At 41.2% G+C, this 20608-nt stretch overlaps 1 protein-coding gene and 1 long non-coding RNA gene across 2 annotated transcripts in view; one reads left to right on the top strand and one right to left on the bottom strand.

Moving 5' to 3' along the window:
* Window positions 1-9677: 9677 nt before the first annotated feature.
* On the bottom strand, window positions 9678-10464 carry LOC147135597 (uncharacterized). Its single transcript, XR_015089842.1, has 3 exons — window positions 10294-10464; window positions 10028-10161; window positions 9678-9922 (listed from the first exon to the last, which is right to left on the bottom strand). It is a non-coding gene; the product is annotated as an uncharacterized LOC147135597 (long non-coding RNA).
* Window positions 10465-10514: 50 nt separating this feature from the next.
* unc5cb (unc-5 netrin receptor Cb) overlaps window positions 10515-20608 on the top strand; it is a 193260-nt gene continuing 183166 nt past the window's right edge. Inside the window, exon 1 of the mRNA XM_086053437.1 lies at window positions 10515-10687. The gene's annotated coding sequence lies outside the window, so the exon portion shown is untranslated. The remainder of the gene's footprint in view (window positions 10688-20608) is intronic.

Here is a 20608-nt window from a genome sequence, read left to right as displayed (position 1 = left end):
TTCTGTCACGAGATGAAGACGAGTGTGAGGGAGATGTTCTTCTGAGCATCCTCCATCTCCATCCATCAATCCGACGCGGACATCTCTGACAACCTTTGCGGTTAAAGTGATGTCCTCTGCAGGCTTTGCCTCTTTATTCAACTCTCCCCCGGTGTGCGTTTCCGAACAGGATGACTCTTCATAATAAGAAGCACCGCTGACTTTTTGGAGCTTGTCGCCATGGCCATGGGCCTCCTTTTTAATTTTAGTGCACAATCGGCGAGGTGAGGCCTCGGGGTGCGAATGCTGCACGCTCACACTTCGTCTTCTTGGGTGTTATTAACGCTGGAGTAATGAGACGATGGCGAGCACTGAGGTACAGCTCTTGCGCTCATCGTTGAGAAGGGAATGTGATAACAGCGGTGCCTTGAGACTCACGAGTTTCATTCGGCCCTTTTTTGCTTCGACTTGCTAGCACAAACTTGTGATATTAGCACTGTATGGTTGCGCTAAATTCAGTTCCACTCACTTCACAATAAGATGAAGTCCGACGAATAGTGAACATTTCTTCAAAAAAGAGTTGACGTTTTAAGCTATTTACTGCCACGTCCAGTCGAAGTTTAATGTCAACGTTAACACGAAACAAAGAGAATTGCATGTTGTGTATTTAGAACAAGCAAACTATGTTTTTCCTTAAGGAGGAAATCAACCCAAACATATTTTTTCTACGCAGGCCCACTATTTGAAACAAGGCATTTTGATAAATATTGCGTTTGTGGAATAAGAGTTAATCCACTTTGTTTTTAGCCATCTCGGGTGTGGCCATTTTGTCACTTCTGTCGACTGAAAATGACATCACAGTTGCTCAGGGCTCAGGTAACGACCAATCACAACTCAGCTGTTTTCTGAAGCTGAAGCAAAACAAAAACGCAAAATTGTGTTCTTTGGGGGGGGGGTGGGGTAGCTGGAACGGATTACTAGATAGATATCCCATCATTTTTTGGTCTTGAACTCATAGCTTCTTCATAAACTCAAAATGACAAACTCAATTTTATTAGTCCATGAGGGTCAGTGCTCCTGGATGAACTGATAACGTAAAGGTACTAAAATCAACAAGTTAAAGAGAATTTGTTCAGGTAACTCCGAAATACGGACGTATACTACATTTTTTGGGCACAAAATCTTGCGAAGGTTCAAGTTGACATAGATGGACATGGGTGTGTCATTAGACCCTAGCCTGGAGCCCCCCGGCCGGTTTCCCCGCTTCATCCATCTTCATTAAAACAGTTCTCTCCGAGCAGATGGTCATTAACAACGCAGCACCCCCAACCCAACACTTTTTTTTAGCACCCATCTCTTGATGTGCGAGGACATTACCTAGAGGACACCCATCATGTGTCTGAAGCCCAGAACATAGTAGCTGACATACCACCTGCTAATGACCACTGTGAGGCCACAAGGCAACCGCCAGAGATCTTCCAACAGAGATTCCTGTCTTGAGCATTAGATAGATGTACTAACCACTAATCCACTGTAGTGCCAGATCGGTAAATTTCCAGAAACTTTCCGTAAACTTTCTCCGGAACGTTTACTGAGCAATTCAGGGAACGTAGAACGCTTTCCAGGGAAAATGCTAACTCCACAGAGATATTGTAATGGCGGGGAAGATTTACTTTCCACTAAACCACCAGCTTCTAGATTTGGAGAATATCCAGAAACTTTCTAGAAACTTTGTACGGAAATTTTAGCTGAAGGATTTAATAAATGTTGAACATTTTCCACCGCCCCCGTTGCTCCCCGTCGACAAATATTCCCCGGCCAAATTTAGGTCCCGGTGGATAACTGCCTGTACCGTATTTTATGTCAAAATACGCAACATATATAAAATCCATGATATTTATTATCAGGCAGTAGCAGCCTGTGTATCTGTGCCCTGCGTGTGCAAATTAAATTCCGTATATGTGTTCCGACAGTATATATGGAGCTGTTGTTGCGTGTCAGACAAACATCATCAGGTAGACGGGTGGTGCGCGCGGAGGTTCAAGGGTGACGCAGCAGGGCATCGGAGAGCACGTCATTTGTCTTCTGCTGATTGTTATCCTCTGCTGTCGCCCTAACAAGTAGGTGACGGGCATACATCACACACGCGCACGCACACACAGACACGGGTGAAGAGGGCAACTAGCTTCCTGTTAGTTACGTGGCCAGACGCTTGTGTATTCTGCGCCGTTCCCGCAAACAAATGGCCTCATTAGCGTGCCTTCTAATGGCAAACTCTAGCCAGAAGTACCCCCAAAATTGTACATATATAGTCAAAAAGTGATTTTTTTTTTCCCTACCCTCTGGAAATCATCCGGTATTTACATACAGTGCACCCTCATTCAGAGCAGACTCACCCGCTTTTGGTGAAAATCCGTGAGACACGCAAACCGTATATATTTTTTAGGGGTAGTTTTGCCACTCTTGCACCCCTTGGATTGACAGACTAAGGGTGTGACTAATTACATCAGCACGACGTTTTTTGGTGTGTGTGTGAGAGGTTTATTTTTGGGATATTTTTTTCAATGAATGTGAGCAGGTTTTTGGGTATGAATGTTTTTTGGTGGGCGAGTGATTTTTTGGTTTAGTGTGAGAGGTTCTTTGGTGTGGCTGAGACATTTTTTGGCGTGTGTAAAGCTTTCTTGATGTACTTCTTCTGTTTCTTGATAAGTGAAGCTTTTTGGGTGTGTGACTCATGTGGGAGATTTTTGAGTGTAAGAGTTTTTTTTATACGTATAAATGTTGATTTTGGTATGGTTGAGAGATTTTAGTGTGTGATTGTGAGTTTGTGTTTAGTTAGAGAGTTTTTAGCGAGTGTGAATGTTTCTTGTTGTGGGAAATGTTTTAATGCATGCGGGAGTTTTTGGTTGTGAGCAAAAGATTTTTTGTGTGTAATTTTTCTTAGGTGAATGTGAGTTTTTTGGTAATTTTTTTGGTAATTTATTTGGTGCGAGAGGTTTCACGTTAGTGTGAGTTTTTTTAAAGTGGGTTTGAGTTTTTTTTGTTGCGTGTGAGAGTTGGTTTTGTGTGGGACTTTTTTGGTGGAAGAAAGGATTATTTGTGATTTTTTTTGTGTTTCTGGTGTGGGAGTTCTTTAAATGTGAGGTTTCTTGGTGAGTTAGAATTTTGTATTATAAGTGTGAGAGTTTTTTCTTCGGTATGTGAAAGGTTTTTAGGTGAGTGAGAGAGGTAAATGTTATTTTAGCTTCATATAATCTGGACTCGGTACTTCAACAATGTTTTAATTTTTTCCCTGGTGTTTTCTCATTTTTAATTATGCAATTTTATTAGCATTCATATAGTTAGCTGATTACCACTTGCACTTCATTTTCTTTGTGTTTTTTCACATTTTTGAAACGCTACCTATTGTAATACGTTCTGAGTGACTGACTCCCAAGGGGGAGAAGAAAAAAAAAAAAAAATCATGTACGAAATATGAAAAGCAATCACATTTTCTGTATCAGTAAGCAGGTCTGATGTAGCCGGAGGTCATTCTGGCTCTCTGTCGTTGCTTGGGGATGCGTTTTTGCAGCCCCCCTAAGGCTCACCTAGTTAATTAACTTTTTCCACCCCCATTTGAGCTATTAGAGCCATGCAACTTTCTCTGCTAATTCTCCGCACGGTGAATGAGACGCTGTTTTTTTTCCCCTCCCTCATTATACCTTTTGTTTGTGTGGAACGCGGCACCAGAGCAAACGCGCTGTCTGCTGGAATTGTGTTGAAATACGCAGCAACACTTTAAACACATTGAAGAGTTTTGACACAGTTGAAGTAATGGGAAAGACCTTGAGGGGGAGGGGGGGTTGGTTTTGCACAGAATGAGATGCATTTATGCCAAGAAGCAAACGCTTGAATGCTGTGAAGAATTAAATCTTTTAAGCGTGGGTGCATAAGTGCGAATTTTCTTTTAAACAAATGTAAAATGTAATAGCATTTTATTATGATACTTTCACAGAGTAGACAAACAAGCATTCACACTCCAATTCACACCTATGGACGATTTAAGTCTTCAGTGATGTTAAAATGGCTGTTTTTGGAAAGTGGGAGGAATCATCTTTGGGAGAACATGCACACTTCCCACAGAAAAGCCTCAAATTTGACATTTTGAATCACAACACTGCTATGTTGCCGGAATGGAAAATATTAATTGCAAGATTTTACTCAAGTAAGCTTTAAAAACATTTTTAGTTGAAAAATACGATTAATCGCGATCAATTATGGAACATTTTGTGATTAATTAGTTTAAAGAATTTTAATCGCTTGACAGCACTAATATAAACATATATATTGTCAATGTTAATGAATAAAAAATTGACTTAGTCAACATGTTTTGTAATTGTAGTCATTTATCAAAACAAACTTCAAAACAAAACAAAACTTACCTTTTATTAATTCACTATACCAAAGTGCCTTGAATAAAAAAAGAACCTGTGACTCTTTAAAGCAAACGATAACTCGGCCTCGTGTTGTAGTCATAACGATGCACTTTTGTGCCTTTTCGATCTACATCCGGTTGAATCAGTGAGACAAGTGCGCTCCAAATAGAGTCCAAGTGCGATGTGAGTGGAGGCGAACAAGCCCCCAAAAACTTTTACCTCCTTTGCCAACTCTCTAGGTAACGAGCGCGATCATCCACCGCTACTCATATTGTATATGTGACCTCGGTGTGAGTTCAAGCGCTTGTCTTTTTGCATTTGGTCACACAGGCAAAGGGAAAACAATATTCCCTCAATGCATTAATTGTGGATAAGATGCATGACACCCACCCCAAAGAGCAATTTAGAGCACATTAGGCGTGATGGTAAAAAAGAATGACAACGCACAAGTACAGTGGAATGGCTTGAAAGTGGTAACATTTCAAGGGGAAAAAAAAGTCTTCAAAGTCAAACAAAATTTGGGGTCCAAACCATCATCGTGCATCAAATCTTGTGAGATTTGAGCTAAGTGAGCGTCTCAACAAGGGTTTCATGAACCATGCGTCGAGACCCCAAATTTTGCAGTTTTTGCTTTTTCTTTGGCTTTATTCGTGATGTCACTGCAGAAGGTGACCAGCGATGGTAAAAGAGGAGAAATGTCACGTAACATATCTGTCATAACAGGATGCCCAAGAAAAAATCTTAAAAAATTTGAACAGGATGTCGGCCATTTTGAACAAATTGAAAGTGAGAGCAACTTTCCAAGCTTTTATTTTTATTTTTTTGCCTACGCCATCTAATGTCGGCAGAACATGGCGTGAAAGTCAGCTTTAACGTTATTTAGTTTTACGCGCGGTTAATTTCTTATGGCTGTTCAGTTCATAAGGGCTTTATGGAACAAATGAATCCTAATTGACATGATTTCCTATGGGAGCAGTTGCGTTGAACCTCCACCGTTTTGCGCATGTGCGGTACCGTGAAAACGATACACTGACCGCTTCACATGCCGACGTCCTTGACAAGTCCACACAGCCAAAGGTTCGTCCGTCTGTCTGTTAGTGGCCTGCTCTGTTAATCTTTATCAAACCCGCCGGGCCGGCCGGACGCGTCGGCCGGCGTTTTACGACGTGCGTAGCAGTGGCAGGTAGAGCTGTTGTTCACTACCTTGCGCGGGAATAATAGATCTGTTTAGCGTTAATCAATGTCTCGCGCGGGCTCATTGAGCAGTGCACTCAGCATCCCGCTTTTGTGTCAGAGAGCCTTTTAATCTAATTGGACATTAAACTCCTGTCATTATTCCTCATGCGCCCGAGACTTATTTACGGCGCCGCCGCTTGCTTGTCTTTACCTTTTCATTACAGCATGACAGTCTACATCAGCAAAGTCATTAAAGGGAATGAATCAAAGAGGCGCACGCTGACGTGTGGCTGAAATGCGTAATTTAATAAAACGCTCGCCGGGCCCGCACATCATTCATGTTGTTTGCGGCAGCGGTGGCAGCGGGCTTGCAGGTGAGCTAGGCTAGCTGCTAAGAAACGACATACAGTGGATGTAGAAAGTCTACACACCCCTGTTCAAATGACAGGTTTTTGTCATATTAACAAAATGAGATGAAAAGCCTACTAGAACAACAGTGAAAAAGTTTTGAAATGATTTATCTTGATGTCTTTTTTTTTATATGATAAATCTGTACAGCTCAATAGAAAAAAAAAGAAATATTCTACAGAGGGGAAGTAAAAATAAACAACTGAGATAATGTGATAGCACAAGTGTGCACAACCTCTTAGAACGAGGCACGTGGCTGTGTTCAGAATAAATCTTCAACATTCTGCCACTCAACATTCAAACATGTTAAATGGCAGTCAGCACACAACAGCCACTATATTAAGTGCCCCTTAATAACTCCAAATAAAGTTCAGATGTTCTAATTATTTATTTTTTTTTGCTTAATGTACTTCACTTTCTTGGTTACAGTTACTTATCCACAGTTGCTTTACAAACTGGGATGAGGCTCTATTCAAAATGAACCAATCATAATCAAATTCAGGTTAAATAGGAGTCAACTCACAACTACTACCAAGTCCCTCGGATGAACCCCAAATAAAGCTCAGCTCTTCTGTTAGGCACATCCTGACATGCATTTATTTCATTAACTTTAGTTACTTACAAAATACAAAGTAGTTACAGTTACTCGGTTACTTTTAGTTAAAGTCACTTAGATAGAGTTAGACTGCGGATATAGCTGTGTTCACAATTAACCAATATGGAAAATGAATAAAATAAACAAAATGATGTAAACATTGAACATAAAAAAGTTACAATATATTTTGGAATTAAATAAAAAAATAAATAAATACAAAAGTCTTTACATTATAATTGCCGGTAAGTAAAAAAAATGGCGATTCTAGTCTATGGTTTTCACTTTCGTAATTTAAAAATCTTACGTTCACTTTTTGAACATGAAACACCGCAGTTGGGTTTTAGGTAACACGAGATTTTAGCATTTTAAACGACTTGCTCTAAATTCACTGTAACAAACACAAAGAAACATGCTAACAGAAGTGCTTCATTAATCTTGGGAGGGGGAATTAAGCAAACAAAGATGGCTCCATCGCTAATATTATCCTTTTAGCGGGTGCATTGACAGCCACTGTCTCTCTGGTCTTGTCTAATCCAACAATTGCACAGCTCGAGGGTCTTGGGGGGGGGGGGGGGGCGTCCTCGTTCATTTCCCAGTGTGCACAGAGCAGCTGGAGATCGCCTTTCATGGCTGTTTAAGCAAGCACTTTAAATGGAAATGTACTTGACTTATAAAGAGGTGTAATCATTGAGTGTTTGAACTCCACTCAATGTCTCTGTGTCCCTGCGATGAGTCACCTCATGGACCGCAGACCTGCGTTTGCCCCCCTGCGTCCTTAACAGTCATTTCTGGGTTCTTTAATTCTGATCTGAGATGTTTTTTTTTTTAATTTGTCCGCCACAATCCTCCATCGCCGTACAACGATTACAGCCAGTGAACATTTCATTAGGCTAATATGTCTGTGTGACATTATTGTGCTGAGCGCACTGTTTTCGTCACATTGCATGGCAGTAAAAAAAAAAAAAAAAGGGGGGGGGAGAACCCACCCACACAAGCCCCTCAGAAAGCAACACAATTAATTAAGTGTTTCAATGTGACGCCTTCTTGGCAAATTAATTTGTTGCAGGCAGCTTGTAGATAGTTGTTTACTTCGTTTCATCACCGCTGCAATTCGCAGTTTTACATTGATCTACATTAGAATGTATAATGTTCTTCTACAGTATCGACCAGTGATTCTCAAAGTGTCATTAATTATAGCAAATCAGAAAATAAACCACTATAGATTCTCCAAGCGGGATTCCTTCATTACATAAAAGCAACAACACCATTGATTTCCAAAAATACCTGACAAAAGCTGACGCTGATGTTAGCTCTGAAATTGTCAAATTCCCAGTAAGATGGCCGACGACATCGGCAGTAATTAATTTGTCATGGCAAACCAAGTTGGACATGCAAAACACTTCTGTAGCGATTCGTATGCCTTATTACTAGGGCTCGACCGATTTAATCGGACGACATTAGCTCCTTTAAAATTGACCGATTTTTTACAGATAACACTGTAGTAGAAATTGCCCTTTACGATAAATAAAATGAGGATCTCGTAAGACTATAATGATTATTTCCGTCACACTTTTCCCACTGTTTTCTCTTTGTCTCTGCCTGGAGCTCACTTGCCGCACTGCATGCCGTGACGCTCAATCAGATGCACTTTGCACGGGAAATTAATTCCATTATTAAACACGCTGCACTTCAGAAATTTCAATTAGCGACGGCAGCTTGAGGAGTAGAAAGGCAAAACCACATCAACCCCCCCCCCATCCCCCTCCACCCTGACGCATGAATATTGTATTAGATCGACAGTGTCACCGCCGCACCGCACAAGTCAAGTGTCCGGAGGTGGGAGGTCCGTGCCTCGTGGTGGGCAGATGGCCACAGACAACAGGTCCATGGATGGAGACTACTTATGCAGCCATCAAGAAGCCAAATGTATTTAAGTGGCCAAAATTGTTGCCACGGAGAGCTCTAACACAAAATGGCCACTTTAGTTAATGGGCTTACGAGGCGTAATGAATGGTGGAAGCATACATGAGTGGGCTGCTCACATACACCTGAATTAACACCAGTGACCTGCGTACTTGTTTGGAGCAGGGATTTGCACAACACGGGGATGATGTTTTTTGACATTTTTTGGGGGGTTGACATAGTACAAGCAATATTTTTGGGGGACTCAATTGTCCCAATGCATTTCAATGGGTGTCAATTATTGCACGTTTTTGTGGACATGAATTTTGTCCCTATTGAAAATTGCATTTTTGTCATATATCTGGTTAGGAAATGAGTGGTCCCATGTGGCCCCCCAGTCGCACTAATGAAAAATTGTGCACCCCCCCCCACTATTTAAGTTGCCCATCCCTGATAAACATCAATAACTATGCCCAAATATGTACATTATAAAGTAGGTAGGTGTAAAACGCAGGATTACAGAGGATGACATTAAATCATTTTCAACAAAAACGAAATAGTTCTTGGTTGTGTTCTTCTTCTTTCAAATGTACACCTTCTCAAACAAATGTGCCGCCATCTAGTGGGTGACAGCAACCCCCCCAAAAACAATTTAAAAATGTGTTATGTAGTCATGTGTTATTTAATAGTTAAAATATCAGTTTATAGTATTGCACTTTATGAAAACATACAGTAATGATGACAATTTTTGCTCCAATTCAACAGACTTTGTGCTGCTCCTTCTATTGCGCGCTCCTTGGCCTCCTGGGCGCAGTGTAATACAGACATACAGATATAAAGTACATAGATGCGGTCACTCCTTAGTAAGCCGCAGTAATATTAGTCATTCCTCACGGAGGATAAATAATATATTCCAGTGCGTATTGTTATATTATCTGTCCACCTGTGTTGCGACATAGTTCATGTACAAATATCTGTTGCTTATAACACCACAACACCAATGCTATTCGTTAGCCCACCAATTGTGTTTTGCATTGTTTGTTAGCATTAAGCTAAATCAGTGAATGACTGCTTGTATCTTGAAAAAAATGATAAATTCGGTCACCAGTTCTTCAAATGCCCCCCACTGTGGTTCGGCTAATCAGCCTGCAAGAATTTCAAATGTCTTCTCTCCCTTGCATGGAATCAAATGACAAATACTATTGCAGTTTCCCCCGTGTTTATTATGCTAATATAGACCATATAGGCCATAGCATTAGCTAGCGTGAAAGTAATGCTAAATTGTCAAAGCATCGTTATGATGGAAGAGGGTAGTTTTTTTGACCCGGTAAAGGACAAGCAGCACTGTTAATTTCTTCATTTGCCATTCGCTCATGTTTTTTGCAGACTCGAGCACTCTTTCCAGTTGGCTACAACGTCCCTCGTCGCCACCCGACCACGAGTCTCTCTGCGAGAAAGAAAAAGAAGAAAAAAAAAAGGTCAAAGCAATTTATATGTGACACAGACTTTGATCGCTTTGTCATCGCCTCGGGGCCGAACCCGCCTTTCTCACCGGTACCATCGCCTCCACCGGCACGTTATTGACAGAGACGGACGGACGCACGGGCACACGTACACGTGCACACACGTCAAATGCAGTCTGCATGAGCAGGTGAACAAGTCGATGCCGTTCAGCCTTTCTTGTTTCTGTTGTGTTCAGTAAAATAAACAATACGGAAAGGTTTAATATACATTTTTTAATTTGTAGTGTGTTATGATCCATGCACAAACCTTAGTGGATTAGCCGAGAAAAATGTGTATATAGGAGAACAAACTCACCGGACACAACATTAGGTACATCTGCTCAATGAAAACTATGAGATTTTGGGGACTTTTTGTTAATATGATGAATTTCTGAATCCGTCTGTCTGTCCTTCTACCAGTCCATCTATCAAACCAATCTATAAATGTTCTCGAACTCTCATAATGTCATAGAAGTGAAAAGCTCCGCCCATTTCCTCATTCTGAGTAAGCAAGCCGTGCGGTGTAATTGTTGCCTGTAGTGAACACCTGTATGTTGTTTAGACAATAACGAGGGATGATAGTGAGGCTAGAAACACTGGAGAAGCCTTGTTTTGTTCAAATCAAAGAGTACAGCGAATGAAGAGCGAAATTCCAAATATCTGCTCAGAGCGTGCCATCGTTGGCCACAAGTAGCATCAGACATCCTGAGGTGAGTTTGTGCAGATTCATTTCCACCTTTAAACCGGTTCAGTAAGCTCATTTTTGTAGGCCTATCGAATGTATCGCTCATAGCTGTGAACTTGTGAGTGTGAGTGTGCAACAGATGGTATATGATAGCGTAATGATGATGGCTGGTGCCAGTTTATTTTAATTTCATGAAAGGTTGTAATTTTTAGAGGTGGTTGGGGGGATGGGATTCTGCCTGACAGTGATGATACGTAAAATATGAGTAAACACTACCGCTGTGTAGTGTACAGTAAATCCACTTCCATTGTTTGTTCCGGGTTCGCAGTCCCGCTATTTCACAGATTTATTTTGGTACAATTTTCCATCTTTTTTTTGGGTGTAATTCTGCTGTCTGCCATGAGGTGGCAACACACTATTGTTTCACAATAGTTGAAAGAAAAAGAGTGACAAGAGGAAGAATTTCCAACACAGCGTAGTTTTTTTCTCAAAATTAAGTCAATGTTAAATCCTCCGTAATCCTGCTTTTTATGCCACAGAAAGCAGTGCAGTATCATCGAGTGCCGTTTTTCTTATTAAAAAAACTGCCAAAATCTTTTGGGAGGCTTGAACGAATTAATGGCATTCCCATTCATTTCAATGGGGTAGATACTTTGCGCCGCGAGGGAGGTCACAACATGATTTCAACTTACAAGTCAAGGTATCTCTGTACTTCCATTGACTTCATTAAAATGTCAAGATTGTCGGGTGCAGAAAAATAAAGACACGGCAGATCTACTACCGGCGCAATGTAATAGATGATGTTGTCCATATGTGGCGTTATTTATTGGACACATCTGTGCGGCTTACGAGTGACGTGAAGAAGTGGGGCTGTTTGCGGGAAAGACCAGGAGGCAGGAGCTGCCTTCATGAATACCCATCATGCCATTTCCACTGTGATTTATAGAGAGTGCTGCCAAATAGAGAGGAGGGGCGCCAAATGACCTTCACACACAAACACACGGGGGAGTTGTGCAACCGAAACGTGTTCACTGAAGAGGTTAATTATCGTCATATGGAATAATGATGTCGTTTGCGGAAAACCTCCCGAGAAAAGAAAACATCTCATCGATATAGTTTATTTGATAGTTTTTAAAAGCAAGATGTACATGGGACACTCGTGATGTCATCACGACATTAAATGCGTCGTTTCAAATTTAGCGAGCCGTCATGAATTGCAAGCGACCTTTTGTAATGACAGTGATGTTGTTTTGGCTCGGCCCGTCTGCTGCTGGCTGTTTGTGGACAGCGTGCTGTTTGCCTGATGTGTCCAGATGTTGAGTGTCAGCAGATTGTTGTCTTCACGCAGCACGTTCGGCTGCTTATGTTCAGCTCAATTTTGGCTTTGTTTAGACTTTTTTTGCGATGACGACAATTGATTAAAAAAAAAAAAAAGAAAATGTAGTGTGTGTATATATATTTTAAAATGACCAGTATAATATAGTATACAATTGCTTTCCAACAAAATGCATGTATCTCAGAAATATTTTATCTGGAAAAAAAAAACAATGCTGTATTGTAATTTTCTGACCAAAGTATTTCGCTATCATCACCGTCCGACATTTTTATCATCATTGGAAAACAACATAAAACGTTTTTGTTTCAGATTAAAAACAATATACTGTGTGAGTATTTATTTTTACCCGAAACAAAACATTGCTTTTCAACAAAAAGCGGGGTACCCCATTTTTTTTGTTCCCATTAAAAAGAATAGTTATCGTTCCTGTACAAAAAAAAATATCACCTAATTATGTGCGATTTGTTTGACTTAAAAAAATCTCTTTAATCAAATACACATAAAGGAAAATTGTTTTTAAAATCCAAAATGTGCTTTTTTTGTATTTTGAATGGGAAAAAAAAAATTGCACAAAATGTGGAAAAAAAATGCTTTTTATTGGACAGCAACAATAGGAAAGTGTGTTGAATGTCTTAAAAAAAAATAAAGATGCAAATGGATTTTTGCACACAAATGGTGGAGCAACACATGTAGACAGATGGTAGAATACTAACAGGTGTATATTCTTTATCATCTTCAAAAAATAGACTAATAGTAATGAATCCTATTGAGTCACAGAGAATAGTGACGGCAATAAAATGTACCATACTTTTTATAGTGGCATTAAGTCCAGCGCAGTCGCCCCGCCTCGTCAACTCCGACTCGCTGCTTTCCCTCGACATCTCCCATCTTCTTTTCCTCCGATCTTTACAACTGCATTAAGCAGTGCTGGAAATCACTGTGTCCCATTTGCCAGACCTTTTTACTGGAGGCTCTTAACACTCAAGTCCACAGATCATGAACCCAATCAAGTCGGGTAATTTGCGTTCAATTTATTACACCCGGGCTGCGCCGCCATTGGTCCGACGGCCTCCCCGGTGGCACAGCCCGGTCCCATTGAAGCACCATGGTCCTTTTTTGTTATTGGTCTTTTGATTTATACGACCCATCGCATCGGGAGTGGCCAGAGACCAGAGAGAGTGCCTGGTGCCCACCAAGAGGAGAATAATGTACTCGGCCATTATGAGCTCCCTTGTCAGCTCACGGCAATATCATGAAGAAGGAAGATAGAGTGACTCGTTCAACTGCAGACATTTGCCGCAAAGCTTCCAAACGGGGTGAAAATGATCAATAAATCGGATTTGCTCACGTTTAGAGTCTAACGGACGACACAGTGCCATCATGAAACCTTTACTGACTCTACAGGCAGTGTTTACGGTAACATTTCAACATGCAAGTGTAAAAATGACAGTTAAAACAATACGCGTCAGTCATGACTGATGCAGTCGGTGGCAAAGATGCGCATGATTCATCCCAAATCAAACTATGTCATTCTACTAGAAATAAAACCCGTAAAAAGCTGAGAACCCGGAGAACGGCTCAGATTCACAAAACAGGTCAGCCGTGATTGGTCGTTGTGAGCAGTTGTGATGTCATTTTCACTCGACAGAAGACAAAATGGCCGCCGCAGAGATGGCTAAAAACGAGTACATTTTGCTGCTTAACTTGTATTCCACAAACGCAAAATTAATCAGAATGTCGTGTTTCAACTAGTGGGCCTGCTGGGAACGTATTTCTTGAAAATATGTGGCATAATCCATGGTATTACATATGTTGAACCACTGGAGGGCAGACTATGCCTGTGCAATGTTACTGCAGGGAGCGCACATGAAGTGTTGTGCAGTCAGTTAATAAGGGCGGCTCCGGGGTATCGCGGTAGAGAACAGTGGTCTTGCTTTTTAATAGAACCCAACATAACACATTAAGTCGGTACTTGACCCAGTTGGGGACAAATAGAGGGAAGGATGAAAATCCACTTCCTTCCTTGCTTTGTCCGTCCTTTTTTAAGACTCTGTCCGTCCGTCCACAAATTGGGCGTGCGTCCAGGACATTCCGTCACTGGGACGGAATGCCCATCTCTGCTTACCAGATGCCTCTTGTTTTAATGTAAAGATAATAAAATAGACCATGATCTCTCTTTAATATTTCATTATCACTTTGAAATGAGACAAAGCAAGGTGTCTGTTGTCGGGGGCGCCAGTTGCACGAGAGCGATGATAACTGCCTGTTCCTGTGTGTGTGTGTGTATATATGACCTCGCCTAAGGAGAAATAGGCAGACACTATAAGCAGCCATCACCTTGTATTTGAACTGACTCCTTGCTTTGATAAATCATATCCCTCATTATTCTCAAAGTCTCTTCTCGTCTATTAAAGGGTTCACGTTTTTCCCTTGACATCATCCTTATAATGTTCAAAACCTGCGGGGGTCTTATTTGCATGCTGTCTTTGCATATCCATGATGTGCTGCGAGCTATTAACCAGCAAGTCACTGTCAGTCCCGGCTTTGCCGTCTTTTTAAAAGGCAATAAACAGAATTTGGTGTCTCCAAACAGCTTGTCTAGAGCATGTGAGGGCTGTATAGAAAAATTGCCAGGATGAAAGTGCATGGCTTTAAATCTTTGCACCTGAACCTGTAAGTTGAATAAGCATGATAAATGGATTAGCAGCACAAAGAGAGAATAACAACAGTCTTTTGTAGCGTGCAAATTCACACGGGCCACCTGAAGCAGGCGTGGGGGGGGGAGAAAAAGAAGAGGATTTCGACGTAAAACGCGGCAGACTGTCTGCGTTGTAATTCCTCTCTTTCAAATCATAAATACAAGCAAAAAGAAAGTGAGGAATGATGTGAGGCCCCAAAGTCATCCGTCAGACTGACAGCCTTGAAATGGAACAATAGCGCCGTCTCCTCCCCACCTGGGCCGCACGCTGCTTTACTTAAATAACTCTTGTATGCATGAGATTGCTTCCCAACGCCGAAGACGCCGTATGGCAATCGAACGAAACGCCAAGGAGAGCAAAAAGTTCCCGCTACCAACATGGAGCGCTAGCATGATTAATAAGAGCCGGGGGGTAAAAGTTTGAAAAGAATCTTAAAGCACTTTTATTCCTGAAAGGTTAAATAATGGTTGGCATGGGACTAGAATTTAAAAAATATATATATTGTTATAATGCTCCGCTTTAGTATCAGTATCCTAGCTAAATTGGGCTACACACATACCAATAATCAGGCCTAATTTCAACATTTTCCCACCAATTGCGATTAATCCCCAAACTACCCGATTCCAAAGACTACCCTGAGCCAGGTTACACGCATTCCAGTAATTATCTTTATATTTTAGCATTTCTCCCCCATCCTGATCAAACTCAACAATGGCTTGAATACAGCATGTCTATAAAAGATTGTCCTGAGCGATTATCCTGTGGTGTTGGGCCTGTTTCTTCTCAATCTGCTCGTAAAACAGTCCATATGACGTTATCTACATAAGCATAACTGGGCTAATATTGATCATTTCCACCCCCCCTTTCTCATCAAAGACGGCAAAGGCCTGATTATTGAATATCTATAACATTTTATCCGGAGTGATTATCCTGCCGGTGTGGGGTGTGTTATGAGTAATATTTTCTTCCCGGTATGCTCAAAATACGATCAGGGCCGACTATGGTAAATGTGAAGCAGTGTACACGCAGACCGATAATCGGGCCAATTTTGGATCATTTTCCCAACGGAATATCTTTTCATTGTTTTGATTGTCCACGAGGTGCCAAGAATGGGAGAGGATTTCAGAGAAATGTTTATGAGCATGTATGAAAGACTCCACCCGATTATCTCGTCCCTCTAAAAGATTATCCTGAGCGATTGATCCTGCGGTGTGTGTGGTCCACCCCCCCCTTTACAATTTGGTGTGGCTCATCCGTTAAACATACCTACTTCTGAATCGGGATCATTTCCCTTGTAGAAGTTTGCCAAATGAGTACGGTTGTCCCGTTTCAAAAAGAGCTGAAAGTGCAAGGGCAACTGTGGCTCTCCTTGCCCATATGTGAGGGCATTACGGTGTGAAGCCAATTGAGAATAATGCCTCAAAAATGATGTTAAAACCGTAGAGAATCATTTGGAAATAAAAGAGGACAAATTGTGCTTGCTTGTATTGTGGCTAACTGAAAATAAGAACAAGTGATGAATCTTTTGTCTTTTACCAACGCTAATCACCTGTCAGTCCCGAATAGGCGCTCGCCTTGTCCCGCCAAAAGTAACATTGCTCGTACATTGCGCTGCTTTTTAATTCATCCCCAGACAGAATTAATGGGATGTAACGCACCATCAGGTTCTTGTCCTTCTAATTGTCACCCCTTCGGCTCCGTCGTTTGTCAGGCGCCCCAACTGTCTGTCGTTTCTTTTGTTGAAAGAGAATGGGGCTGGGCTCGCATGGAGGAATCCGTTGGAGGAGGGGAACTTCACTTGAGGAAATTTTGCATTCAATTAATCATCTATCCATCCACTTGCTATAATACCGCATTTGAGTCGCAGGTGAGCTTGTGCCCCATCACAGGTGACTTTTGGCGAGAGAAGCGGGGCACGTGCTGGAATGCTCTCCAGCACCCACCGACCAGGAATACTTTTGCATTTTTTAAATTTCGTTTTGACTTTGGATTTTAAAATTCAGTTAGTTTTTATAGCAAGTTTGTTGGATTATAGTAGTTTTTATTTGTTCGAAAAATGCTTTGTTTTAGTTTATTTTTTATTTATTTTTATTATTTTATTTGTTTTTTCTGTTACTATAAGGCGTATTAGTCGAATGCAAGATAAAAATAAGATCACTAAGTATTGTCTAATAAAGTAAAGCTGGACAAAACCCAACAAACTCTACGCACGAAGGCCGGAGCCGAAATTGGAACCCCGAACCTCGAAACTGTTAGCCAGATCGCCGGCCACTCATCCACCGCAATAAATCACACGGGATGAATTTAAAACGCGTGCGCTGGCCACCGAGCAAATTGAAGCGTGCGGAGTACATGCAGCTGTCAAAAGGAATGGTCACACACGAGCACGGGCGTTCATTTTGTCGTTGGAGAAACGAACGCAGGTTATGTCAATTTTGACACCTTGCACCGACGCTCGTGTGCACCCAGCCGCGGTCGCGCCGCATTACAGCGCTAGAGAGAGAGCGAGAGAGACCCATCTGGTAGCTTTGCAAGTGTAGCACTCAGCGGACTCTGATTTCATTATCTCAGCGTGTTCCCCGTGACCCGCAGAAAAAAATGACATCTGATTTACCTCAAGATCAATTTGTATGTAAATCGGAACGTAACCGGAGGGCAATAGAGGTGTGGCACAACAAAAGCAGTTTTTTTTTGCGGGGGGGGTCGTCAAGCGCGTTGGTGAGTTTGCCCACTGAGAGGCCCTAATGGAGCCCATTTTCAAGTGATGGGACCCTTCGGTGCACTGGACCTGCACGCACCATATGTTCCACTCCGTGTTCTGTGCTAGCGTGTTGCTGGAGGATACGACGTACCAAGGAAATTGGTGTTGGGCTGCAAATTTATTGAAATGTTTATCAGGAGCTAGTTGAGGAGAATACTGTAGGATTCTTTTTATGTACTGTACCATAATTTCCACACATTCATGGTTTACTACTAGTGGAATGCAATAAAAGACCCTGCCTGTAATTAATAACTTCATTGTTGTAAACAATCAGGGATCATGTACATTTTTTTTTATTCATTATGTATTTTTTTTTTTAAATCAGCTATCCGATTTTATTCTGCTAAATATCAGAATTGGCACATACCTAAAAAAAAATCCTTATCGATCCGCACAGTAAGTTGTAAGGATTTTAGGTATGATATTTTGTGGGTATCCCTTTGTATTTTCTGCCATACGAAACTAATCAGAAATAAGCTTAACATTTATGTATGAATTAATAATCATTATTTTTTTACATTTTTGATCAAGAAAATGTGATCAAACCGTAGTCATGAATCCGATTTTTTCTTTTCGGTTTTAAGTCTGCTCTCAACTGTAGAGCATAAAGAATTTAAAATCACATTTAGCACATGCCGTTCTCAGCGGATACTGTATTTTAATTCATTAATTAACAATGCTTGAATCTTTAGCACAAAAATCCAACATTAACTTGAGGTGCTTATCTTTGAAAGTGTACAACTTAGTGGTGATCCATATCAAGATAAGTGGACAGGCTTTCTAATGTTGTATTTATCTTCATTACTGCGAGTAGATGGCCGCACAGACTTCTGGACAATCTACTTAAAGCCGGCGGTAATGTAAATAAATGGTTGTTGATTTGATTTGTTGTGGCTGTTTTTTTTTTTTTTTTTTTTTTTTTTTTTTCTCCTTCAATGTGGTTTGCCATGCTGGTCAGGACAACCCATTTATGTTGATGGTAGATGGTGAACCCTCAAATCAACATTTACAAAGCACTTTAAAAACAACCATAGCTGAAGCAAAGTGTTGTACACGAATACAAATCATAAGCTAAAATAATACTAAAAGAAGTTACAAACAATAAAAGATGAAAACAACATTTATGATAATTTATTTGTAGCGTTTATAGCGTTTGACATTAAATGTTAGCGTTCTGATAGTGGACTATAGCTGACGCGTATCAGGTTTTTATCCACATTTCGCAAGATGTCACGGTGCACAAGTCAACAGGGTGGGTTTTACAAGGCCCGTTGAGACGAAATACCGTAAATTCTTTTTTTTTTTTTTGTTGGATTTTCAATGCCATCCAGGCCTTGATTTTCATCAAGGCACAACAAAAGTGACCTTAAGGAGAATGCATCCTTTTTCCTTGGTGGACATGGATCATCTGCATATTAGTGAAAAGACATACCATGCTTTCTTAAAATGAAACCCAGATGAAGCCTGAACAACAGAAACAGCAGGGGCCCTAAAATTGAATCCTGTTGAACACCGTAAAACAGTGGGACAGAGTGGGACTCAAAATGACCAAGGCAATTCCATCCACCCATGTTTTTTTATTTATTCTTTTTTATTTCTGCTGCTGTGATGCACACCCAAATTTAAATCAAATTCATGACTACAGTATTAAGTATAGTCGCTTTGAAATGTAATTTGTTTTTCATTAGCCTTCTGCACATTCACACACACACCTTTGACTATAAATTATAGCTGACGGGAGTTTGTTCAGTGATCCAGCCAGCCAGTCCCAATTTTCCATTCTCAGGGCCGCGGCCATATAATAAAGTTTTTTTTTTTTCTATTAATGGCTCCATCATCTCGGCCTGACACTGATGGTGGACACCACCAATGGCTCACAAAACAAGTGAGCCAGAGGTTGGCTTGGTGTCACAGCCAGGGACAAGGACGGAATTGCTGTTAAAGTATTCCTCTACTATATCGCGGCTCATCATTTATGATCATGCAATAGCTCCAAGTGATTGTGATTTTATGAGTTTTATACTATACAGACAAGTTCAAAATAATCAGTTTAAGTTAATTTTAGACTCAAAACTTCGTATAGGTGTGAATGTGAGTATGAATTCTTGCTTGTCCTTATGTGCCCCGCTACTATCTCATCCATCCCTCATTTGGAATCGACCTGCAGGATCTGTGTGGGATGCAAATGAGGAGAAGGCGGTTTTCCAATCATATTTTTTTTTCAAGAAATATGTTCCCAGCAGGCCCACTAGTTGAAACACGCCATTCTGGTTAATATTGCGTTTGAGGAATAAGTGTTAATGCACTCGTTTTAACCATCTCTGGGGGCGTCCGTTTTGTCTTCTGTCGACTGAAAATGACATCACAACTGCTCACAACGACCAATCACGGCTCAGATTCAGAAAACAGGTCAGCCGTGATTAGTCGTTGTGAGTAGTTGTGATGTCATTTTCAGTCGACAGAAGACAAAATGGCCGCCCCCCAGAGATGGCTAAAAACGAGTGCATTTTGCTGCTTAACAAATGCAAAATCAACCAGAATTTTCCTACTGGGAAAATATTCTTGAAAAAAAAAACGTTTGGGTTGACTTCCGCTTTAAGGGCCTGATTTGTTCAAATTGTCAGATTGTCTAGACTTTAGTCCATCTGCTGCTTTTGAAGATTCCACTGTGCGACGGCGAGTCACCTAAAGGCCCGTCGCCTCTCGACGTCAGTGCTCGGGTCATAAATGAAGCACTTGGAGCACAGTGAGCCGCCGTGTCCCTCAGGCCATTTAACTCCTCGGGTAGCGCTCGGCTCCAGGGATAACGGCCCTCGTCTGCAAAGTCCACACACACATTTCAGCACGGAGCTGAGAGCTGATGATGACCTATTTCACTTTATATCTCCTATAAATTACGCCATTAAAACCTCCTTAAAGGCAGAGAGGATTCAACATCTGCTCCTCAAGGCTGCCAGAGCGCGCCGTCTTTGGCCCGCCAGACAACAGCGACCGTATATACAGTATGCGCGCGCGTGTGCGTCTATGCGCTTATTATCTGCTCCCTGCTCAGGAGAATGGACGCCGTGAGCCGTGCGGCGTGTGATGGACTGGTAAAAGTTCCCTGGGAAAAAGAAATGAAATGGATGGACACTATTAAAACGAAGCAAC

This window comes from Filicampus tigris, chromosome 15 (assembly GCF_054856515.1).
Source record: "Filicampus tigris isolate MCC_2025a chromosome 15, RoL_Ftig_1.0, whole genome shotgun sequence".
NCBI lineage: Eukaryota > Metazoa > Chordata > Actinopteri > Syngnathiformes > Syngnathidae > Filicampus > Filicampus tigris.
Note: the sequence above shows the minus strand (reverse complement) of the source record. Positions and strands in the feature narration are given on the sequence as shown.